A 27,056-nucleotide genomic window follows, 5' to 3' on the forward strand; every position below is an offset into this window, starting at 1 on the left:
AATACCAGGGAGAGAACTGGGAACGTGTCCAGAGGGAGACGAAGCTTCCTGAAAATCTCTATTACTTTCTTTTCTTAGACTATACCTTCCTTCCAAAGCAGTCAGTTAAGGTCATCCAGACCACCTCTGGACAATGGACTTTATTCAGAATGCTGTGAAGCTAACACTAAATAAGTAGTTTGTGCAGCAAAGTTTCACCCTTCCGAGAAGAAAATCTGTGCAAAGAAAGACTATGAGGAATTGTAAAGTAATTAGTCATACCACTTTTGTGTGAATGGGATATGTAAATAGTTTAAACTTGTATCTTAATTAAATGAAATACAATTGTTAGATGGTTTGCAAATACCTACAACTAAGGGAGACAGAAACCTCGATCTTAATACAGTGAACAAATTTCTCATGAACACCCACAATATGTAAACAGCCATTCTAAGCAGTTTATCACCATGCACTCCTCATGGGGTAGCTCTTAAATTGAAGTCTTTCTACAGGCAGAATTGGCAACAGTAATAAAAGGGGAGGGCAAGGTTGATCCAAATATATTTTAATATGGCAATTTTACAAATTAAAATCAAGGTGAGATTTCTGGAGATATTGAAAAATTCTACCTACTGCCAAAAATGTGTTTTAAAAATGACAACAGGTTTTTTAGAAAGAAATTACCAAATATATTCTATATGTGGTATTGCATAAAGGCATCTTTATGGAAGCAAATATTGGACACTGAGGCTATTTTGCTGTATGCATTCTAGGCCGTCCTACCAAGTTCATGTTAGTCCTCTTAGTTTCCTGGTACAGTTTGGCTTTAATGGCTTTATATATAAAACACAAAAATCCTAGGAAGCACAGATATGAAAAAAATGTGATACTTGTCTTGAAACAGATTTAATTCCTTTGACATTATCCTATCTAACTAAAGATATTTTCTTTTCATTGTATGTATATGCATATACAAAATGTAGACCAGGCATATTTTTCTGATACACACACACACACACACACACACACACTTATATACATATATATATATATATATATATATATCAGAAAATGGATGACAACATTGACTAATGGTAACATGAAATAGATGAAAAATAAACGTGTGAATCCACCTTTTCTCCAATCTCTGTCCCTTTCCCCAAGCACGCAACAGGATGTAATGTTCTTGCTTTTATTATTGTTAGACATTGTGATGGGACTAAGATGATACACGATGCAGTTTTAATTTATATTTCTGTGATGACCAATGAGATTAAACCTTTTTAACATGTTTAATGCAAGTTCGATTTTTTTCTTTTGAGAACTGTCCTGTTCATGAACTTGTTTGTTGAGCAGGCTGTTTGACTTCTTGTTTAGTTTTATTCCCCAGGTCATACTTTAGGTATTAATCATTTGTAAGTTGTATAACTTCCAGAGAGTATAGGTAATTTACTCTCTAGATTAACTTCTTCTTTTATGTGTAGAATCTTTTGAAATAACCCTGTTTGACAATTGTTGGCATTTTTTCTTGAATAGTCTTACCATTAGAAAAATGCTGGACTGGGTGAACTGGCCAGAATGTGAGCACAGGACAGCTGGCTCATCTGTCATCTGGTATGAGCATCCCTGCCACCTGCAGCAGCCAAATAAACTGGCCCAGAAGGCACGAGAGCTGGGTCTGACTATCACCGGCTACAGCACTCATCAGAGCAGCCTGTGCCTTCTGAGGACAGTAGAGCCATCACCTTCAAACATGGCTGTTTCCTTCTACAAACTAACCTTACCTTTCTTAGGGATTAAAGGTGTGTACTAAGTGAGTATTTTTGCTAGATCACATTGGAAACCAGTGTGTATCTGCATTCTACTGGATTATATAGACCTAGAAGTTCTTTGGATATGATCCCTTGCCACAGCAGCCATGCAGCTGAATTAAAATTCCTCTATAAATGGAATTGAGAAATAATGGATCTACTATAGATTAGTAATGTCATTGTTTAGATAATGAGGAATTTGGACCTTTTAGCAATAAACTAAAATTTAGCTAAGCAACTCTGCAATAGAAACAGCTCCTCCCTGTATAAGTGGAGGGAGAGTTAGTTGCTCTCCTCCCCTTTCAATTAATTACATTTCAGCTTGGCATTAATTACTTTAATATTACCTAGAAACTCTCCTTATGCCATCAGCACTGAGGTATGAATCAAGTTCATACTGATCTCTAAAAACACTTCTTAAAACTCAGGAACAAATGTGCCTGGATTCTGTTGTATATCCACAACATTATTTTAAAAAACATTGAGAGCAGAGCTTTGCAGGCTTTTGCTGTTACTCTACCTTTTCCTTTTTTAAGATGTCTCAATAGCTTTTGATATAAGCCTCACTATATTAAGATTTTAGCAAAATTAGTTACTGGTAGTTATACCTAATGCTCTATTATAATTGTCAATTATTCAATCTTTGGGAAAATTTGAGAATTCCCGTATTTTGTAAAAGTTAATGACAAAACCATTATAAATCTTATTAAAGAAGCTTTAGTTGTCTTACTCACGTCTGAATAGCAAGACTCACTTGGATGATAATCACATAGGTATTTCATTTAGAACAATTTCATTTTTGAGCAATTTAATAAAGAACTTTTCCATCGTCTTTTATGTTTAATTTTGTCATGGTTCCCCAGACATTTTGTAATTTTTGTTCATTATTCTTGAGTAAAGAAAAATGTATACAACTATTGCTAAAAAAGGAAAAAATGCTATTCTTCAGTCTTATGTGGATAATAGGGATCTTTAATTGATCCGTTATTCATCTCCTGTTTGTAACAAACTGCTCAATTGCAGATGAAATATTGTTCTTTCTTGGAATTTAGCAGACTGGGAGACTCCAATTGATAGACTATATGCTGAGGGCCAGAACCTCTACTCTCTGTTTCTATGTGTCAATGATATAGTTTTTTACTATTTTTCTTATTTTTTAAAACTTTTATTTAGTTTTTGAGTCTCATGTTCTGTAACTGGACATGTAGACAAGGATAATGACCTAGAAATTATTTGAATTTATGACTTTGAATTTTCTGTCTGCATGTTGTGGTTGCTAGGATTAGAGGTTTGTAGCACTGTGCCTAGTTTATGCACTGCTATATTTTGAACTCATAGCTACATGCTTGCTCTACCAATTGAGTCTATGTGTCAGTACAACTTTACTTTGAGCAGTCTTTGCTGTTTCCCTGGCCTCTAGTGGTTTGTTTCCACTAAAGAGATAATCTCAAGTAATCCCTCTAAATTAATTTACCCAGACCTCTAGGCTTTTTAGCATCTTCTGCCTTACAGTTAATTTCTCACAGGCAGCCTCTTCGACTAGGTGGTTTTGATTACTCACCCAAGGTACATTCTTAGCATTGTGAAGAGTACTGTATGCCTGATAGGTGTTGATTATTTTGTATTAATGTTTTTAGTAAGTGAGATTCTGGAAGAACCCAGTTTGATGTTAAGAATGACTGTTACGAGAAAGAACTGGAAGAGCTTGAAGGGGCTCGAGACCCCATATGTACAACAATGCCAAGCAACCAGAGCTTCCAGGGACTAAGCCATTACCTAAAGACTATACTTGGACTGACCCTGGACTCTGACCTCATAGGTAGCAATGAATATCCTAGTAAGAGCACCAGTGGAAGGGGAAGCCCTGGGTTCTGCTAAGACTGAACCCCCAGTGAACTAGACTGTTGGGGGAGGGCGGCAATGGGGGGAGGGTGGGGAGGGGAACACCCATAAGGAAGGGGAGGGGGGAGGGGGATGTTTGCCCGTAAACCGGGAAAGGGAATAACACTCGAAATGTATATAAGAAATACTCAAGTTAATAAAAAAAAAAAAAGAATGACTGTTACATTGTCAATGGATCTCATGAGGCGAATAAACTGCAAGACATGTTGGATGGATTCATTAAAAATTTTGTCCTCTGTCCTGAGTGTGAGAATCCTGAAATAGATCTGCATGTCAATCCAAAGAAGCAAACAATAGGTAATTCTTGTAAAGCCTGTGGGTATCGAGGCATGCTTGACACACATCATAAATTCTATACTTTCATTCTCAAAAACACACCTGAGAATAGTGACATTGGAACAAAAAAGAAAGAAAAGGAAAAGAAAAATAGAAAGGGCAAGGAATGGAAAATGGCTCTGTATCCACCAGCGAGACACCACCTCTACCACCAAATGAAATTAATCCCACACAGGCTGTGGAAGAAGAGGAAGATGATGATTGGGGTAGGATACAACTAAGGAAGCTCAAAGGCAGAAAATGGATGAAATCAGTGACCATGCAGAAGGTCTGACACTTAGCAATGATTTGGAAAGAACCATAGAAGAGCTGTTACCATCCTGTTGGATTTTGTTAAGAAAAAGAAAGAAGAGGGCATTGTTGATTCATATGATAAAGAAATTGTGGCTGAGGCAGAAAGACTGGATGTAAAAGCCATGGGCCTCTTGTTTTGACAAAAGTTCTCTTGGATGAGAAGATAAGAGAGCAAATCAAGAAATACAGGTGTCATTTTTTTAAGATTTTGTCATAACAACAAAAAGGCCCAGTGGTACCTTCTTCATGGTTTGGAATGTGTGGTAGCAATGCATCAAGCTCAGATGATCTCCAGAACGTCACATATCTTCAAGGAGACGTGTGATGCAGACCTTTTAGAAGAGGTCATTATGAATTGGTCATTATCAGAAAAGGCCTCTATGGTCAAATTATGTTGTAGCAGTATTTCAGATAAAGTTCATGTGTCCAATTTGTTACTATTCCAACAGTTTTTTATAATAGGCCAATATTTCCTATTACAAAGCCTTTTATAACAATATTATTCTTACGACTACTTACATTTAAAGAATGACCTCGGTGTACTTAACAAAAAAAAGAAAGAAAAAAAAGAAAAAGAAAAGGCATCTAAGAAATATGTCTCAAAAGAACTTACCAAAGAGATTTGTGTCAAAGCAGAGCTATTTATTAAATGGTTGAAGGGAGTGGAGGAAGAATCTTCTGGTGGTGAGGAAGAATACGAAGACGAAAATATTGAGGCGGTATATTTGAAGACTACCAGTGTACTAAAAGATGCAGTCTGACAACAAGGATGATGACATTATTACTGACACCATTTAAAAGGATGGATGTAACTTAGCTTAACGGTGTAATGCTGCATTTTTTTCTCCATTATCAGTCAGAAGTGCAACATGTATGTGCAAGATCTAAAGTGGCTGCACTTGATACTAAAAGCCATTACTGTGAGTGGTCTATAACTTAAGCCCAATGAGATATCTACTGAGTCCATACATATCAGTGAGCAGTTGTAGTTTGCTTACTTATAGCATGTTTCTTTCGGAAAAACTAGTGGTGAACACATTTGGGTCACATTTATACAGTCATGAAAAAGTAAAGATTTGATTTTAGTCCTTCTTCAGACTTTGAGGTATAAGTAGCTTATATTGAAGTAATTGGCTATTTTTAGGATGTTAACCATTTAATAACAGAGGCTTCTTAAGTTTGGTAGATTGTTAAGCACCAAAGACTTAAAGAATGCAAACAATTATAATGACCTTACTCAACTCTTAAGAAATGAAGAATTTTGAAAGTTATATCTCTAGTCCATTCACACTGGCAACTGACAATTCTTGGCATTGTAAAGAAATTTGATGATTTAATGACAGTGTGGCATCCTCAGGAGGAGTAAAAATGACCATGTGCCCTATGGTTTCAGAGCAAAATTTTGAAACTTGGATTTGTGGTTTTTCATTTTGTGTCCACTCATTGCGAATTGTAGTCTATTGAGTCGTGTGCATTGCACATTGGATAAGCCAGGGAAGTAACAAATAAGTATTTTGTATGTATTTAGTGGTTGCTTTGTACTGAGAGAAAAGCTTTGAGGTGTGATTAAATCATAAACTCTGATTCTATTTGGGAGAAACAGGAAAAATGGTTCACTTAATCTAAACCAGCATATTTTCAACTTTTACCCTTAAATTATAATTTCAAGATGTTTAGACATATTGCATCTTGTGCTTGATGTGTTCTCCCTCCCTAATATTATGGTTTATTCTTTAATGCTTTTTTAATTTGGATATGGTAGCTTGTACTTTAGATTTTGGTTGCTATCTTGCCAAAATAAGTTGTACTGTTTTTCAAGCTTGATCCCCTTCCTCAAGTGTCTAGTTTAAAAAGAAAGTCAAACTCAAAAAAGAGGAGAAATATATAGAGGGTATTGATAAACACAGGAAGCAGTTCAGCTATTAAGTGAAGCAAAAAAAAGTCCATTTCATCCTAGAGAAACATCTAAACACATAAGAATTAGGTATTGTTTTTTTCCTTTACACTGTTGCTAGATACACCATGCTCTTTGGAAGTGTGAACAAACTGAAAGGGCAGATACACTAGAGAGCCATGACTACCCTCTAACACCTTAGAAACCAGGAGAGGGAAGAATCAGCAACATAAACCTAGTAAAATGTATACATCACTCACACACACACACACACACACACACACACACAGAGAGAGAGAGAGAGAGAGACAGACAGGCAGACAGACAGACACAGACACAGACACAGACACAGACACAGAAAAGCAGAGAGAAACAGAGGCGTAGGAAGATAGACAGAGACAGAAACACAGACATGGAAAAAGGGACAGAGATAGACAGGCAAGAGGATAAGCACCATAATAGCTTCTTGACAAACAAAACATGACTTGATGTGTACTTACAGTGTAAACTTCTCAATGTTCTGACGTTGGTTCTGGTACTTTGAGTACATTTTGGAGATACCTGTCCGTCTGATCTTCACCAACATCCACAGTATTGAGAAATATTTGTTTGTACCTGCTTGTAAACACCTCAACTACTTCCGTGTTGTTTATACATTTTCTGGTCCCATCTCCAGACAATAAGTGAAATTAATATTGGAATAACAAGGGATTTATTGTTATTGATAGTCCATACTTCCGGTTCCTTTTCACAACCGCTGCTTTGTGGCATGTTTTTTCTCTTCCGAATGAAATTTTTTCACAGGTCAAGGGGACTTTGCATTTTTATTTCAATTCTATTGGATAGCTATCAAGAAAGGTAGAAAGAGGCTAGAAATGTGTCTCAGAGGTCAAACACTCCACTGACTGTTCTCCCAGAGGGCCTGAGTTCCATTCCCAGAAACCATATGGTAGTTCACAACAATCTGTAATGAGATCTGGCCCCCTTGTCTGGCATGCAAGCATATATACAGGCAGAACACTGTGTATAATAAATACACAATTCTAAAAACAAACAAACAAACAAAAAAGACACAGAGGAAGCTAGACATCTAAAATGCGTCTTGGATTTCAGATTGTATGAGCTTTAATGACATGATGCATATAATTTCTGTGGGTGATCACTCCTATGTATCTCTCTCTACTGATCTAGAAACAATTGGTTCTTTCTAGAACTATATTTGATGTGCTTCCGATGTTTTCTCATGTTTCTGCTTATAAACACATCAATTCAAACTGAGCAGGTGGTGACATTTCTCTTTGGCCAATCATTTGATAATTTTAGCTGTGTCTTTGAGGAATAATTTGAGTCTTTTGTCTTCTTCACTCCTTCACAGTCTCAGTACAAGGAAGAGCAATTGAAACAACACCCACGGCTCTGAAAAAATATGTAGCTCTTATGTTAGACAGTTGGGCAGTTCTACAAGAAATTATAGTTACTATATGACACAAAACGAACATTGCACTAAAGAAAGTAGACTAGAGATAAAAGGAAAAGTTATGTAAACTATCTAGAATGAGTTTATTGAGAGAGATAGAAAGGAAAAGAGAAGATCAGCAGGACACCTGGAAATTAATGATTACTGGGCACATAGTTTCTGCTTGAGATAAATACAACTCTGGGACTAAATACAGTTAAACAGCATTAAGAATGTGCACACTACCACTGGCCATTATCTGGAAGATTATTAAAATAGTAAATTTTAATACGTATATTTATCACAATTTAAAAAGTAAGTGAAATATACTCATTCTCTTTAGAAGAAAAAGCAAAGATAAACCCAAGGAAAATGTTTTATTATCCTTAAATGAATACGATTACAATAACTGAGGTGCTCACTCCAGAATGTTGTGTACTAATACGCAATAAAAATTCATTTCTATGTATGATGTCCATTTTGACTAAGCATGACTGAGAAAGAACATGCCAAGATTCAAATGAAGAAACTTGAGAGTTCTAAAATGTGTCAGGCACATGAAAGACACAGAAGGATTTGGAGGGGGAGAGAGAGAATCAAAAAGGGAGAAAAAGAACACACTGGGCACAGAGATTAAAACATTCAGGGAGGGTCTTGTTTGTAGAAAAAGAATCATGTAATTTAAAGCAAATGGAAAAAATCTAACCACAAAATTTAAAGAAATATATATTGATTTTATGTTCACTGGGGGATTTAGCCACATGGCAATCTAAAAAAATAGAAAGAATTATGTGAATAGACCAGGGGACCTTTTTCTGTTTCTCAGACATCTTCTCGGTAAGAAGGGAGAGAAAGAAGAAATGATGACATTGTTAATATATTCGTTGTACGATGGATTTCACATTCCTGCTGTATTTTATGTGGTCAGTGAAATCTAGTATCAGCACAACTTTGTGTTGTACATCAATCACCTTTCTCATGATGCTTCCAAAGCATGTTACCATTAGTCAATATGGTAAATGAGGAATCAAAGCTCCACTGTTTACTATTGGTTTTCTATAATTTACTGCTGCAAATGGTGGTTCAAAATAAGCAAGCTGGGCAAGAATATGTTCAATAAACTCAGCATCTCCACTCCAGGCAGTTTTCACCAGGTCTTGCTGCCAAGTGTGAAATAAGTGGAAATCATAAGGAATATGCACCCAAAGAGGGAAGGAGAGCAGGCTTCCCTGTGAGGTGGATGGAGCAAAAGCATATACAGATGGGTCACTTTACAGTGGCAAATGTGCATCACTCACTGTTTATTTGTAAACCTTATGAATCGGCTTAATATCTAATCCTTGGTGGGAATTTAGGTCAACTGAGGTATAAAATAATGTTCACAGAAAAACAATTGTGACTAATAAGGAATAGCCATCAGTTGAAACATGAGAAAAGACTTGAGGACTTTGTAACAATATTCTTCCATAGTAAGTCATAAGTTACCATAGTAATTTGCAATAGGATAGAAAATCTGAAATTGAATTTGGGACCACTTTTCTTTTAAAAAGCTCAAAAAATATAGCAGAGAGTTAGCTCTGGAAGGAACTTGGATGAGATGAATATGAACAAATTACAATGTATTCAGTTATCAAAAATTCACAAAATATTACAAAAACATTCTCTTTGTATGTTGGGTAATCATTATGAATTTCAAAGATGGTAATTTTCTTATCTGGCATTTGAGTGATACCTGACAAATCCATGGGCTGTGTGTGAAATATGTTGTACAGAAGAAAGAGGCAGCTACGTAAGACTATAAGATAATTTGTAACGCTACTGACCAAATTGAAGGTGCATTTTAATTCTTAATACTAGAAAATAGGCTAATAGTTCTTTAAATATTATTTATTTTAAGATTATAATCACATCATTTTAAAACTATGATGAATCATGACTGCTATTTAAAAAATACACTGCCTTCCTAATAGAACTGCATCACAGAAAATAAAAATAGGCAAAAGAAAATAGGAAAGACTCCTTGAGATGTATTTCAGTGAGAGTTGGAGAGGGATAAGGAAAGATGTCAGTGGTGATAGAGATGACAACACATTCTATACAAATATCGAATTCTGACAATATATTTAAATACTATACAAAATGAATTTCAAAATCCTCCAATTCAATCGCTGGCTTTTAGAGACCCATGATTCCTATAGTAGTTATTACTCAAATGTCAGATAAGAAAACTACCATCTTTAAAATTCAGAATGATTGCCCAAGACACAGAGATAGTATTTTTATAATATTTTATGAATTCTTTGATACACGAGAGTAGTAGATACCCTATGCAAATCACTATAAAGCGGGCAGTGCACAAGGGTACTGTCATTTGGCCAAAAAGTGTTATGAAAATATTAAAATAAAAATGAGGGTTCACACAAGGAATTCAGCCCCATGATTTATATAATTTAAATGACCATCCTAGTTTAATACATGTTCTCAAAATTTAGGATGAGAACCATTTTATAATAATTTTCAACAGTATTGCCATATTTCATTTTTATTTATTAATTTTATTAAATTTTTATGTGAATAACTTAAATGCATGCATGCACATGTACCAAATACATTGTGCCTCAGAGGTCAGAAGAGGGCATTGTATTACCTTAAGAATAGAGTTATAGATGGTTGTAAGCCAAGAGCTAACCACTGATTCAACTCTTCAGCTACAATATTATTACTATCATCATTATCATTATTCATTGAGAGCATCATTATTCATGGTAAATATGTATTATAAAATATATATAAGAGAAAGAATGTACTTTTAAGTATACAGGATCTGAGTACCTCTTTGGCCAAACTTGCTTCTATTATATTCTCAAATCATGTATATTTTCATATGCAGAGTTATTTAAATTCTTAATTGTCAATCTTCAGTTAACACACATTGAATTACAGACGTGTTAAATCACATCATTACTAAGGAAAATCCATTAGATTTCCATATAGGTTTAGTTTTAAAAGTTCTGGGTCTTCATGACTAAGTAATCATTTTTCTTTTGCCTTATAACTAATGAAACCAAATGATACATTATCTCAACTGTATAAATGAAAAGATATAGTCAAATTAATGACTTTAAGTTAGGCAAACATATACTTAACATTTCTATCATATAACCTATATATCATATATTTGTAGTCTATGGCAGAGCAAATTAAGATTTTTATCTCTACATAACATCCTTTTTTTTCTTTTTCTTTTCTCTTTTTATTCTTCACTTTCTCCCTTTACTAGTCTATTGTTTCCAGCCTTGTTCTTGCTTACTATGGCCATGCATAATCTTTGGTGTACATTGGGCCAAAGTGTAAAAATAGTTGTTAAGAATTTAGGTCTGTAGTTGCACTGTGCCATGCATGTAATGACCAGTTGTAGCCTACAAGTTGCTAGGCTTTCAGGCTAACAGAGAAATGACTCCTACTTTACCAAAGACCTTATCCTCAGGCAAGCTGGGAAGAACTTACATAAGCAACTTAATCTCCTAATCAACTCAATGAGATAACTCTATTTATGTGTGAATGCTGACATGTGACACAGAAGAACCAAGTAATGTATCCAAAGTCTCATGTCTGAAAAATAAAATTACTCTAAGATGAATTCTAATATGTGATTTCAGGCCACTATTCTTGCTTGTTCACCAAAGTCATTGTCTTAGGTCACAAAGATAGCTAATAGCACAGCTTGCAACTAGCAGCTGTATAATAAAAGTATTTATCCCTATGAATACTTGCAATTGATAATATCCCATGCTAACCTGACCAGGTAGAGAATTTTGAAAAAATTGCCTGATATGTTAGTCCATCATACTGTCCTACATAGCATCCTGTTTTTGCAAAAAACTATAATATTTAGTTGGATTAGTCTTGTATGACATCATATAGCTGATACATGGAAAAGCAGAGCTTTTTCTATATTTTCAACTCATATTGTTATAATCATTACACCCAAACTGGGTTTATGTCTATGTATAACACATCGGCATTTATTTATTTATATTATTTTTCTTTTTTTTTTACACTCCAGATTTTATTCCCCTCCCGGTTCACCCTCTGACTGTTCCATATCCCACCTCTCCTCTCTGCCACCTCCCACCTGTCTCCATGAGCAGGTCTCCACCCCACTCACCCCACCAGACCTCTAACTCACTCCCTAGGGCCTCCAGTCCCTTGAGGGTTAGCATTCATTTATTTCTAAAGAAATTACCAATACTTAATTTTCATCCTGCCTAGAAATATATCATATAAATAAAAACAAACTAAAATAATGTCTTTTAAGAGCACCTTTTGTCCAAAATGGAAAGAAATAATTGTATAATGCCACTTTCACATAAATAACTTATCTACAGTAAAATTATGTTTTTTTGACAATAGCTCATGTTTTTCTAAAAGTATCCTAAACAGGTTAAAGAACCTAATAAATAACCATACACACACACACACACACACACACACACACACACACACACACACACACACATATAGTCTTTATGTCTTCTTAGAAAAGTCATTCAATAGTTTCTCTTGTTTTAGCTAGTCAGTGATGTGTTTTTTTTAAATTGACATGGATCGTTATGACTATTTGAAACTACCTGATGACAGATGCAGGAGTACCAGAAATTATGTGCTAGCAACCATATTATACTGTTTTTAAATTTTTTCTAGCTTTTCTGCTTACCTCGATTTCAGAGACACAAGAAAAATTGGGAAGTTTCTTAGTTACTGTTTTATTGCTGTGATAAGACACTATGACCAATGCAACTTATAGAAGGAGTGTGTCTGTGGCTTACAGTTTCAGAGGGTATGACCCTCTGCCCATCATGGTATGAAGCATAACAGCTGGTAGATATTCCTGGTGCTAAGGCAGTAGCTATGAGCTTTTCTTGATCCACAAGCAGAGCACAGAGAGGGGTAATTTAAGACCTGTCTCCCTGGCATACCTCTTCCAACAAAACCGCAGCTCCCAATTCTTCCTAAACAGTTTTAACATCAGACTAAATGTTTAAGTAAATGAGTCTATGGAGTCCATGCCTATTCCATATAATGTAAAAGTTTCTTCTGAGATTTAAGGTTTCTAATTGCAATCCATTGGAAAAATCAGCCAATGATACATTTCCAACATACATTTTCACGGAATATACATTACTGTTCTAAAAGGGAAGAAAGGTTTTTTAGCGAAGAAACACAGTCCACAGCAAGACCAAAATCCTGAAAGACAAATTCCAAATCCTTTAACTCCATGCCTGATGCCAAAGGACTTAGATGACACCACTAGGCTGGCTGTATTGTCTGTAACACATTTCTCTCTTGGAGCTGATCCCAATTCCTGCCTATGGTTCTCCTTGGCAGATATCCCAAGGCTCTGGTATGCCTAACATCTTGGGGTCTCCCCCACAATCTGATTCACTTTCACAGCTCCACACAATGACCTCTCGGGGCTTCCAGGCAGAGATCTCCTGCCACATTCAGGGCACAAGGAAGCATGTAAGCATGTCTCCTTAAGCACAGAGGAGGATTTCCTCTAATCTTATACTCTAGAACTCTAAAGTCAGTCAGGTTGATGCTACCAAGTTCAGATACCTGGTTGAGATAGATCCTGGTCCCCTTTTAAGGTTACATTTGCTAAAGCCTTGATATGTAAATTACTCAGCCCTTTCCTTTCAAAAACTACAGCAATAGCTGGGTGGAGTATTGCCCTGAGGGTACAACTTTCTACAACTCAAGGCTTGGCTCCACCATAAAATTTCCTGGTTCTCACTTATTCCTCCAACTGTAAATTTTGTGCATCTTTTCCTCTAGCTTGCTATTTTTATTGTAGATCTGCATAAGAGTGATTATTAAAAAACACATACCATGGACATTATTAGGCTGGTTTTTTTTCTTTTTTTCCAGCAAAGGGAAAATTATTTTATTATTTTATTGCACTGTGGTATTTCCAGCCCTGGTGATCCATCTGTTTCCACATGATTTGCTTGTGAATAGGAGACAACCCATTTACTGTAGATTATCTGATTTTTTTTAGAAGCAACAACTCCTAAGCATTCACTTAATCTTATTTTATCAATTATTTTATTTATTTACATTTCAAATATTCACCTTCTTGGTCTCCCCCTCTACAAACCCTCTAGCCCATCCCCGCTCCCCTTTACCTTCACCTACTCCTGACTCATCCCTCTAGCATCCCCCTTTGCTGTGGCAACAAGCCTCCACAAGACCAAGTACCTCCCCTCCCACTGATGCCAGATAAGGCAGTCTTCTGCTACATATATGTAGCTGGAACCATGGACTGACACATGTATACTCCTTGGTTGTTGGTTTATTCTCTGGGACCTCTTTCATTTAGTTGATACTGTTTTTCTTTCTATGCAATTGCAGTCCCATTCAGCTCCTTCAGTTCTTCGCTAACTCTTCTATGGGAGTCCCTGGGCTCAGTCCAATAATTGGTTCTGAGTATCTGCATTTGTACTAGTCAGGTGCTGGCAGAGCCTCTCAAAGGACAGCTATACCAGGCTCTTGTCTGCATGCACTTCTTGGCATTAGCAATAATGTCGGGGTTTGGTGTCTGCAGATGGGATGGATTCCAAGGTCAGACAGTCTCTAGATGGCCTTTCCTTCAGTCTCTGCTCCATTTTTTTTTTGTCCCTGTCTGTTTCCACTAGACAGGAACAATTCTGAGTTAAAGATTTTGAGATAGGTGGATGGCCACATCCCTCAAGTGGGGGTCATGTCTATCTACTGGAGGTGGTCTCTTCAGGTTCTATCTCCCCACTGTTGGGTATTTCAGCTAATGTCATCCCCATTGGGTCCTGGGAACGTCTCACTTCTCTGGCATCTGAAACTTTCTAGTGCTCACCCCTTCCACTCCAGTTCTCCATCCCCCACACCTCGATTCAATTTTCTGGTCCTCTGTACTTCTCTGTGGGTCTCTTCCCACACTTGATTCTGTCTACCCTTTTCCCCCACCTTTCCACTCTCTAACCCAGGTGTTTTCCTCCCTTTGCCTCCCATGATTATTTTCTCTCACTTCTAAATGGAATTGAAACATCCACACTTTGGCCTTCATTCTTGTTAAGCCTCATATGGTCTGTGAGCTGTATTGTGGGCATTCTGAACTTTGGGAATAATATCCACTTATCATTGAATACATACCACGTATGTCCTTTTGGGTCTGGATTACCTCACTCAAGATGATATTTTCTAGTCCTATCCATTTGCCTTCAAAATTTATGAAGTCTTCATTTTTAACAGCTGAATAGTATTCCATTGTGTAAATGAACCAAGTTTTCTGTATCCATTCTTCTGTTGAGGGACATCGGGTTGTTTCCAGCTTCTGGCAATGATAAATAAAGCTGCTATGAACATAGTGGAGCATGTGTCCTTGTTATATGTTGGGAGCATCTTTTAGGTACATGCCCAGGAGTGGTATAGCTGGGTCTTCAGGTAGAACTATTTCTAATTATCTGAGGAATACCTATGGTCATTTGATCTTTGATAAAGAATCTAAAACCATGTAGTGGAAAAAAAACAAAGCATTTTCAGAATTGGTGGTGGTCTAAATGGTGATCTGCATCTAGAAGAATGCAGATTGACCTATTTTTAATCTCATTGTATGAAGCTCAAGTCCAAGTGGATCAAGGACCTCCACTTAAAACCAGATACACTGAATTTAATAGAAGAAAAAGTAGAAATTGCCTTGAACACATCTGCACAGGGAAAAATTTCCTGAATAGAACACCAATGACTCAGGCTCTAAGATAAACAATTGACAAATGGGAACTTGGGAAACTGAAAAGCTTCTAGAAGTGCATGTTGACGTGAAAAGGATATAGATGTCTCCTGGGATACATAGTCAGAGCATGTCAAATACAGAGGTGAATGTTAGCAGCAAACCATTGAACTGAGAATGGGACCCAGTTGGAGGAATTAGTGAAAGGACTGAAAGAACTGAAGGGGCTTGCGACCCCATAAGAACAACAATCCCAACCAACCAGAACTCCCAGAGACTAAACCACTACCCAAAGACTGTACATGACTGACCCATGGCTCCAGCTGCATATGTAGCAGAGGATGGACTTGTTGGGCACCAAAGGAAGAAGAATCCCTTGGTCCTCCCAAGGTTGGACTCCCAGTATAAGGAAATATCAGGGAAGGGTTGGAAAGGGGGTGGATGGGGAGGGGAATACCCTTATAGAAGAAGGCAAGGGGCATGGGATAGGTGGGTTATGTCTGGGAAACCGGGAAAGGGAATAACATTTGAAATGTAAATAAAAAAATCTAATAAGAAATACTACACACACACACACACACACACACACACACACACACACACACACACACGAAGACAAAGGACACTGTGTTGGCATCAAGAAATGGCTCGCACAAAGCCCTGTAATCAAATTCTTAGTCACAAGGCTAATAGGTAAAACAGATTTTCAATTTTGATTAAAATCCAAGAGTTAGATAGCTGGCAGCTAGGTATACTTTCTTTTCATGCCATAAGAAAATAGAAATGTCAGACTTTATCTCCTTGTAGTATAGATTTTTGGAAAGTGGTAGACCATCTTTTCAGTATTTACATATTTACTATTGAAATATTTTCATGACTTAATGATATTTTGCTTTACATCAAAAAGATATCCTTCTATCAACAACTTTAGAAGACTGTATATGAAAAACACATCTGAAGGTTTGTTTACTTGGCCAGGTATATTGGTATGAACCTATAATATCGGTGAAGGAGAGGCTGAAGCAGGAACATACCAAAATTGGAGCTAAACTGAGTGAACTAATAAAACAGTATTCTCTCAAAAATCCAACAGAAAAGGAAACTAATAGCCCTAAATGGGCTGAACTACATAATTTTTAATAAATATTTTATTGTTGAAATTGTAATGTAATTACATTGTTTTCTCTATCCCTTACGTCCCTCCAAATAATTCAGTATAATTCTATCTTACTCTTAATTCCCTATTTCTCATTAATTGTTTTACACATACACACAAACACACACACACACACACACCTAAATATTCTTAAATACATGAATAAAGTCTAATCACTGTGTTACCTGTATGTATTATTTTCATACATAATTTAGTATTGCATAAACAATTTTTGTGCTCTTCTCTGGGAAAGACTATTTTTCTCAGTCTCGGCATCCTTTAGTTGACTTGAGGTTTTTGCATAAGACTGAGGCCTCACGTGTTTACCCTCATCCACTTAAGCTTATCTATCGCTGTTGGGATGCCCATCTCCTGTATGCAGGCACGTTGGGTCAGTCTTTATTGGGTGCATCTTCTCACATTGCGAAGAGACACAATTTCATAGAGCCAACCTCCCTCCACAATGTTCTTTTTGCCTAAAAGAGGGTTATTATTTTTCATTGTTGTTTTGTTTTTGCTTTGTGTTTGTTTGTTTGTTTCATTAGCAAATAATAAGTTCACTGAAACTAGACTCAAAAAAAAAGAAAAGAAAAGAAAAGAAAAAGAAATGGCTTTACAGTCAGGAACTGGCTCTATGGTTGCAGGTCTGTCTAGTGATGACAATGATGTCACCTATAGAGGACAAGGACCCGCACATCTGTTGCCATGGCAATCGCCATACATTCCTAGTGTCCACCTTTACCTGCCTATGATTATGGCATACAGGGTTATCATGGGGGTCCTACATCTTCTCCGCCACAGGCCTCGGTCACTAGGGGAGGCAGAATGTGGGAAGTTGACTCAGTTTACCCTATGCTGCTGCCGGGTGAGTGGCGGGCTGTAGGGCAGCCAGGCAGGACACAGTTGGAGCTAGCTCGAGGGTCCCAGGGCCTGCAAGGAGGCCAGGGCATGGGGTTCTCAAGCTCTTGGGCATGCAGGCACAGCTCGAAGCTATGGGATTGCTGAGAATGGAGTGGAGCCCCACAGGCTAGATGTAGCCGGGGCAGAAGTGCAGCAGCTCTGGCTAGTCCCATGGTAGTGGGGGAGTCCTTGGCTTGCCAGTTGTCGGCTTGAACTTTGTAGCAGCCACACCTGGGAGCACAGAGAGACCTTCTATGGGAAAATAGACAGTAGCTCTGTAGGTAAAGGCCTTGTTTGTGGCTCCCCACAGTAGATCCCGATGAAAAGAGACAGTCTGTGCTTTTAACGCATTTATTGCCATAGAGGAAAGTCAATGAGTAAAACTGTACTAGACTTCTCACGGTGGACCTGAGATTAAATAACTTTTGCAGAAAGGATTGTCTGGGAAGGAAAGTTCATTGGCTAAGCCTCCAGACTTTTAGGTACCTCCTTATAATGGAGATCTGTCTTGAGTGTATGTGACTTCAGGTCATTCCCTCTACCTGTGGAGGGGCTTGGAGTGTTGCCCTTATGTGATTGATGGCCACAAACCTGTGGAAGGCTTTGGCTAGTGACAGGCTGGTTTCCCAGGAGTCAGGCAAATCACCTACCTTTTCTTAGGGTCACTGGGGTTTCTAGTCTTAGCTCAACCTGGGACCAGGCTGCATTTCAGGTCCCACAATGTCACAGCCCAAGTAAAAGGCAGACCCCTTTTGACCTTTGCTCGTTTTCCCTTTTTGTCTTTGTCACCCCTCATTGTCCTTTTCTCCACAAAAACAAACAAACAAACAAACAAGCAAACACATCTTTCCAGTGGAACTTTACTGTCCTGGTATAATCTGTCCAGACGAGCTGCAACTCCTAACACAACACACTGCCAATAGGACAAATTGACAACCTATAGATTGGGAAAAGTCTTTACTAACCTTGCATCAGATAGAGGGCTAGCATCCCAAATATACAAAGAACTCAAGAAGTTAGACTCCAGAGAATCAAATAACCCAATTAAAAATAGGGTACAGAGTTAAACAAGGAATTCTCAAGGGAGGAATCTAAAATGATGGAGAAGTACCTAAAGAAATGTTCAACATCCTTAGTTGCCAGGGAAAATGCAAATCAAAATCCCCGAGATTCCACATTACACCAATCAGAATGGCTAAGATCAAAAACTCAGGTGACAGCAAGTGTTAGTTAGGATGTGGAGAAAGAGGAACACTCTTCCATTGCTGGTGGGATTGCAAGCTGGTACAACCACTAGCCTATCTTAAAATCTTCTCTGACAATGAAAGTAGTCTCAGATTGTTCAATTAGCCTCAGGCATATATTTAGAAAGCAGTCATCTTATTTGCCAAAACTCCACAAGAACAGTCTCTAACCTAGTTGCAAATAGTGCTTCTCCCTGTATAAATTCTTGAGTTGGGCGTCAATAGTGCACATTACTCTCTGCACATTCTCACATGCTCCTACCAGGATGTCTCCCATTAAACCTAACTAACGAATCTAACCACTTTCTTAGTCCAAAGTCCCAGAGTCTTCCATAGTCTTCAACAATACAAAACAAATAAAATGAGTATAGTCAGGCTTGTCATAGCAATAGGTCATTCCTTCTTGGTGTCAACTTCTGCCTCAGTGACTTTTCTCTGTCTTTAATAAGATACCATGACCAAAGTGACTATTAAAAGAAAGACATTTTTAGATGCTTACATGTTCTGAAGGTTAGGATCCATGAGCATCAGGGGGCGGGGGAGCATGGCAGCACGCATGCAGATAGGCATGGCACAGGGAAAGATCTTAGTGCTAATATATTAATATATGAGCAAGAGGCCGAGAAGGTAAACTGGGAATGACATGGACTTTTTGAAACCTCTAACTCTGCCCTTAATGACAAACATCCTGCAACAAAAATCACACCTCCTAATTCTTCATGATGAGTTCAACTAACAGGGATCAAGCCTTCAAATATACAAGCCCATCACAGGGACTAACAATGTGTTCAGATCTGTAGTCCAAACTCCTAGCCATGGGCCTAGCATATAATATATATTAATAATTTTTAAATGCATATTTTCACTTATTTTAATAATTATTTAATCACCAGTATATGCATAACTGAGCAGAGCACTATATACATAGATTGCTTGTAGATCATTCACAAAAATCTGGTTATGATACTGACATATTTGTGAGTCTAAGATAATTTTTTTAGAAATTTTTATGTTGTTTCTTGTTTTGCTTTTATTTTTGTTGTTTCTCAAACAGGGTCTTACTGTGTAATCTTGGTTGGCCTGAAACTCACTATGAAAAGTAAACTTTTCTTAAACTAGGTGAAATGTTATCATTTTCTATGATGCTATGGTAAGACTTGACTCTAGTTATTTGGGATGCCACAGTTCTTCCACATTAACACATGACGTTGTTGTACCAGGTGTGGGAGAAAAACTGGATCATACAAACATCTCTGGTTCTGGCAGTTTATACTTTTATTAGAGAAAAGGAAAACAGCACTAAACAGTAAGAGGGGATGAGGGAGGGGACGGTCACAAATGACATGGAGAATTTACCCTTTACTTAAAAAGTCATAGAAAGTCATTGGGTACTGAGGAACACTTTCAGAAATGAAGATTTTTCTATGTAGACTTCGAGAGTTGTAGTAGAATAAAACATGTCACATTATTGAAGTCCTTTTGCTTGCTTGCATAAGAGGCAGGGTAACAGAATTGAATCATTTGGCTTTTTAGCCCTAAGTTGGAGAAGCATTCAAAAGAGGCGGCGGCAAAAAATTGTTAAGTAATTAAAAATAATGCACCCAGAAGAGATAAAAAGAAAATATCAGAGGCTATGGGAAAATTGTCATTGAGAGCAATCAAGTAAATGATCAGTTTTCAAAGGCCAAGGAGAAGATGGGCCTCACTCCTAATTAGTAAACAGGGGAATATTACTGAAAAATTAATGCGAAGACTTGGTGGCAAACTTCCCTGGCATTTCTAGGGCTTATTTACAAGTGTGCATATTCATGGAAGGGAATAGCCTGGATCCCCAGTTTCCCATAGCTACCATGTGTAGTCACTGCTTCACTGATTATGACACATCCCTGAGATAACAGATTATGAAACTTGGTGACCTCAAGGTATTTTAATGCCTAAGGTATTAAAATAAGAAAAAAAATAGGTTGCATGTCTTTTTCTTTTCAAAGTTCTCAAATGTAAGCAAAGAAAAAGATTTATTTATAAGTTGTTAGGGGACTAGGTGAACTGTGCATCTGCAGACTACAATGGCAAAAGTCACATAATTAATACCAGCTATTATTTTGATATTATTATATATCATATGTTATATATTTTCCCAGTAAGACACTAACTAGGAAAAACCTAGATTAACATCACACATGAGGCTCATAAACTGTTTTACCTCCCTACCAGCAGGACTATTTTGTTTGTGACCAACATCATCAAATTCCGTTAACTCAGTTTGCTTTTCATGGACCAGTCTTTGGATCTCTGAAAAGCCTTATCTTAAATAAAATTTTGGGCCAAGATTGAAGTCATTCTAGGAATGATTACAAGGTAAGACCTTGTGTCTAGTAAAGTGGTTCTAGCACCAACATTAACTCCCAAAACCACCGTGCATCAGTCAGGGTCAGGTATACTCTGGCCTGCTGGACAGAAGCTGAATGTCTTTTAATTATATTCGGAATGTATACTTTGCAACTATCTTTTACGTTGCCCTCTTCAGAACAGTGATTTTGCTTTAATCAGCTCTGCATCACCTTTCATAACGCAGAAAGTGATTAACACAAATGGTGAACCAGAAAACTTAGTTCATTAGGTACTTCGCTACAGTTATTAAATGTATAGTAAAAGTTTCTGTAACGATAGTTAAGTAATACTAATATGACTAGAATGGCTGCAGATGACTAAGATACTTTGGAGTATATAGGGCTATCTACATTAACACCTGCCTAGATTATTTAATGTTATACATGGTAAGATAACCACTCACTCTATCCATTCAGGTTTAAGCAGTATTGTGTTGTATTTTGCCAAACGGATTTGTGAGGTATTGTTTGTCTTCCCCAACTCCACATTAAGTGACTGCACACTGGAAAGTTGAAATTGAAGCCCCTGTATTGATTCTGTGAAAAAACTAGAAATGAGGCAAATCAAGTTTTCTGTGATAGAATGCCACATATCCTGTAAACTTTCTTTATGTTGGTTTAATTAGACGTTGTGAAGGTTGGTTCTGTGAGTAGGTTAAATTCAAAGTTCAGTAAAGTGACAAAAAAAATAAATCTTTACAGAACTAGGAAAAATACTGTCACTAAAAATGCAAGTAAATTTATCCAGGTGATAAAATGGTTTCTTTGCTCTATTCTTGCTTTAGTTTTCCAGGCAAAGATATGCACAATTCAGGTGTTCAGATTTTTCTGTGAAATGTAAAGCTGCAATTATTTTATATACATCAGGAAAGAATGAGCTCATTTCTCCTTTATTTTGACTTATATTCAAGATTGTAAAAGATTATTATGGGCTATTCAGTATTATTGATAATTAGTTCAGTCTCCTAAGTAAAGCATGGGTTTAGAACTTCAAGTCCTCATACTAAAGCAATCTTACACTGGAAGTCAGTCCATTTCCTGTGTAATCACTTGAGAGTGGGCATATTCAAGCATATGAATATGTTTTAAAATTCTATTAGAATACTCGTCCTAGACCTTTTTCTTATAAATAGTGAATGCACTAGATTTTTTTCCTTCCAATGACATAAAAGTGAAGGAAAAGAGTTTTAACTGCAAAATTTAAATCTGTTCTGTATCTTCGTCATCTCTGAGAGAGTGAGAAAAAATAATAATGATTAATGAATGTCTGGATTGAAACTGGCATTTTTATTGATAGGATTTCTCTCACACAATCCCAGGTAGAAATTTTGAGTCTTGAAGAGAAAAGTCTTAAATCAAGAGGAAGGACAATGAATTACTTGAGAAGTTACTTTAAAAGAAAAAGTCCATCTCCAATAGATAGACAGGGCCTCAAAAGGAGGGTTTGTGATACCAACACACAGTCAAATTTTCTGACCCACATTTCTTCCTGTTTAAAAGAACAGCAAGGACAAAAATGGAGAAGAGACTAGGGGAAAGGCAGTCCAGTGACCGGCCCAACTAGGGATCCATCTCATAGGGAGACACTACAGCCTGACACTACCACTGATGCATGGTGTGCTTACACATGAGAGCCTAGTATGGCTGACCTCTGAGAGGTCCAACCAGTAGCAGACTAAGATAGAAGCAAATACTTACACTCAACTTATTCCACTGAATTCTGGGAACTATATGGTAGAATTAGGGGAAGGGTTGAAGATGCTGAAGAGGAGGGTGACCCCATAGAAAGATTAGCAGTATCAGCCAACCTGGACCCCTAGGAGTCAGACACTGACTATACAACCAGGCAACATACATGAGCTGGTCTAAGGCCCCTGACACATATACAGCAGAGGACTTCTCTGTCTGGCCTTAGTAGAAGAAGACAGCCTAATCCTCGACTGACTTTAGGCTCGAAGGAGGTGGGAGGCCTGGAGTGGAGAAGATTCCTTTTAGAGGCAGGGGAGAGGAAGAATGGGATCAGGAACTGTGGAAGGGGGAACAGGAGAGGGGTAATGGCTGGACTTTAAATAAATTAATAATAATAATAACTACAAGAGCAAATGCCTTGAAAAATGCAGTAGATACCATTAGAGCTTTTACCAATCCAAATTTACAGAGCTGTGAAAAGAGGCTAAATATCAGAAGCAGGTAATTAGCAATCTGTTAAGAATAATAATGTCGGGGTTGGGGATTTAGCTCAGTGGTAGAGCGCTTGCCTAGGAAGCGCAAGGCCCTGGGTTGCGCAAGGCCCTGGGTTCGATCCCCAGCTCCGGAAAAAAAAAAGAATAATAATGTCAATATAGGGTCTCAAAAGATAGTCCAATGGGTAATCCGTCTATGAGGGAAGTAGGAGGACACTGACTCAGATCCACGCGCTCAGATAAATAAATGTTGGGTGAGGGTGACAGCTCACCTCTCTTCCAATTTCTCTGTAGTTAGAGACAGGCTATCTCTGGAGCAATATAGGAAGCTAGACTAGATGATTCAGTAAACTTTGAGTATAAGTGACAGACCTTATCTCAATATAAAAGTGAGAGCTATTGAAGAATATATTTAACATAAACCTCTGGCATTCACACACAAACACACAGACACACATAAAAACACATGTGTACCCCCCCAAATATATACACAGACAAAAGGACAACACAAAAAGTCATACATATCTTGTAATTTACTTTGTATACTCCCTAAACTGACTCACTAAAATAAATTAATATTTAATGTGGATTTTTATTGTAAGGCTTAGGCATTTTCATCCATCCATTCCTTTATCCATTAATCATTCTAGTCCATGAAAAACTAATACTGAGTAAATTAACTTATATTTTGGTCATCCAAAATTGCTACAATATTCTCTGATGCAGAATGGGTTTAAAGCAGATACATAATGGTACTGCAGCTCACAAGTAATCCAGAATGTTCCCTTTTTACACAAACACCAAGGACATAGAAATACTAGGAGAATAAAAATGAATATATATATTTGAACATCTGCCATATACCAGCTGTTGCTCAAACTGGTTTTCTATAGATGGTTGCTTTTTGCTTTCTCGATTAAACATTAGAAGCTGTTACCTTGCTTCATAGATGAAGAAATCATCAGTTTGTTATTGTTTGGAATTCCTCCCTATATTTTGAGGCCCCAGATCTCAGTTCAAGAGAATTTAGTTTTGCTTGAAAATAAGATCTTTAAAGATTCATAAGTTTGAAATTAAGTTACTAATATATATCATAATTCAATGACTGATATCACTAAGGGTAGAAATTTGGAAAATGCAAGGAACATTCGACAACCCATTTCATAAATACATAAAAACATTTCAAGGATAAGCAATTTGCAGAGCATAGGGTTAAGTTATTTACTACAGCTAATAATGTAATATGAACATTTTGAAATGTGGAAATATAATCGAGTAAAGGCCAATATAGAGCTAGAAAATTATAGAGACATATACACAAGACAATGTTGGTGATATTGAAGGCTTAGTTTCCAAACACTGCACTAAGCCATGTTTCACACTGAAGCTAGTCACACAGTTTTTTTTTCTTTTGTTTCCATGCTCGTACAAAATTGGTGGTTACTCTGAACTGTCACACAAGAAGTGTACAATAACATCTATATGAAAACAAACTAAAACTAGAAAATGTTTTGCAGCTAAGCAATGACAGTCATCACATTGGACTTCAGTGCATCACAGTCCTTTAACAAGAAGAGACTTGATGCTGAATGCCACTCCCTCACCAGGGTCATGGTTGCTGATTATTGAGGAGGCTACAGAATGTCATAAATCAAACCCAAATAGTTTGCCACACAGGTCGACTCTCTCATAAAAGATTTCTCTGTAGCTTAATACACTGTTTGTTGGCAATTTTACCTTAAATATTTTCTTAAAAATTGGAGTCAATATTCTCAAGTCTGCTGCTGTTTTTTTTAATTGTGTAATCTTATACATTGTTTGTTATAATTTTAACGATGTCCCTATCGTCTTCACTTGGAGTAGGTTTCATCTCAAGCAATTGTTTCTTTGCTTTTCAGAAACATGTGAGTCCTTATATTTTTTAAAGTTCTCTGAAGTTTCAACAATTTAATCACATCGTTGGTCTCTACTTCCAGGTCTCTTACATTTCACACACTTTTCTCACTGATGTGTTGAACCTCTCAAAGTCATCGATGAGGTTACAATACACTTCTTCTGCACTCCTGTTAATGTGGATACTTTGACCACCATCAGTGTGTCACAAATGTTCTCAATAAAATTCTAAAAAGGAATCATTTCCATTTTTGTTTATTTAGTCTGGATTCTTCACCAGGATTGTACTTTTAAAAGAATTTCTTAAACAGAAACACTTGAAGACCAATTACACATAACCCAATAGCTGCAGAATAAGTAGTGCATTATAAGCATGCAAACATTAACTACTTGAATCTCATCAGATCTTTGAACAGTCAATAGTTTTGCTAAAGAGACATTGTACTTTGAACAGAATTTTATTTTTTTTGAGCACTTGGTCTCAACAGTGGTTTAAAATATTTATCATACCACTTTGTAAACAGATGTGCATTTTTGCTGTTCCATTGTCAGACATCATAATAACAGATTTACTTTAATTGCAAATTGGTTCTCAATTTTTTTAGGTGGAAAGGTGGGCACTGGTTTCATTTAATATCCCCAGTTGTATTAGGCTTCCATATACAATACAGCTAGCCTGGGCTTTGTAGATGTGAATCTAGACACATTGGTTTCTCCTCTCTAGGTAGTTAGTCTTAGACGACATCTTGGAATGTAGGACTGTTAATGAAGATAAAAAAATCAATCCTGTAGCATAGCCATTTCCATTAATCATGCTTTCTTAGACAGGCAGATAGCTTGTTTCAACTTCTTTGTCAGCACTCACTTCTTCATCTTGTGCTTTCATTTTATGGAAATGAAATCTTCAAGAATTAGCTTTAAGCCATATGAATCATTCTACGACATGTTTAAACTTTTGTTCTGTAACTCCTGAGCCTCTTTAAAGATTTCATAGACTTGAAGACTAAGGGACTCATTGTGGATTAAGTACAAGTCTAAAGGAGTGTCTGGGAAATTTGATCTTCCATCTAAATCACTAAAATTTCTTCTATATCAGCTATAAGGTTGTTTTGTTTTCTTACCACTGGTAATGGAATAGAGTGGTAATATTAATTCCATTAAGAGATAGAAGTCTTCTCTTTATTTTTTTTTTTGTATTTTTTTCCTTTTATTCACTGTTCCAAGAGATCTTTGTCTCAATTTCAGTGTGCTTACCTCAATATGGTAACCACTTTCAGTTTTGGATTTAAAATGAAATACATTTATCTCTCTCACTTGACTGCTTTGAGGACAGGTATAGTTATTAACTGAACTAATTTCACTGCTGTTTTATCTCAGTGGAAAAAAACTCAAAGGAGGAAGATGAGAAAATTGTTGATCAGTGGACAATTAGAACACAAATATTTAGTAAACTGAGTTCATAAGTTTTGTAAATTGTATCAGTCCCAGTAAAGAACAATGATCATTATTCACCTTCACACAGAATTATGAAGAAAATGTTTGGTATGTTGTGAGAATAACAAACTTGTAATATAGACATTAAATGAGCACAGACTGTTTGAAAAAATAGTACTTAAATTCCCAATGAGTACCAGTTTTTCATCAACATTTCTTTTGTAAATAATGAAATTTTGTAAAGCCCAAGAAAATAAAACATTACAAAATGAAGTATGCTTGCAATAAGCATCATGCCATCTGGTTGATAGGGAGTTGAATGACAACTGTAGTTTTTAAATCCTTAGAAATCTACTAAATCCTTCTATTAGCAAGTACAAAATATAGAATCTTCCTGTGATTGTGAAATCCAATGACCT

At 36.8% G+C, this 27,056-nt stretch overlaps 1 protein-coding gene and 1 pseudogene across 6 annotated transcripts in view; both read left to right on the forward strand.

Annotated features, from left to right (window-relative positions):
• LOC148007751 (eukaryotic translation initiation factor 5 pseudogene) overlaps positions 1-5,346 on the forward strand; it is a 44,257-nt pseudogene extending 38,911 nt beyond the window's left edge.
• The window catches only part of Grm5 (glutamate metabotropic receptor 5), a 561,776-nt gene that overhangs the window by 179,460 nt on the left and 355,260 nt on the right, over positions 1-27,056 (forward strand).

The sequence above is a fragment of the Rattus norvegicus genome, chromosome 1 (genome assembly GCF_021556685.1).
Source record: "Rattus norvegicus strain SHRSP/BbbUtx chromosome 1, alternate assembly SHRSP_T2T, whole genome shotgun sequence".
Taxonomy (NCBI): Eukaryota; Metazoa; Chordata; class Mammalia; order Rodentia; family Muridae; genus Rattus; species Rattus norvegicus.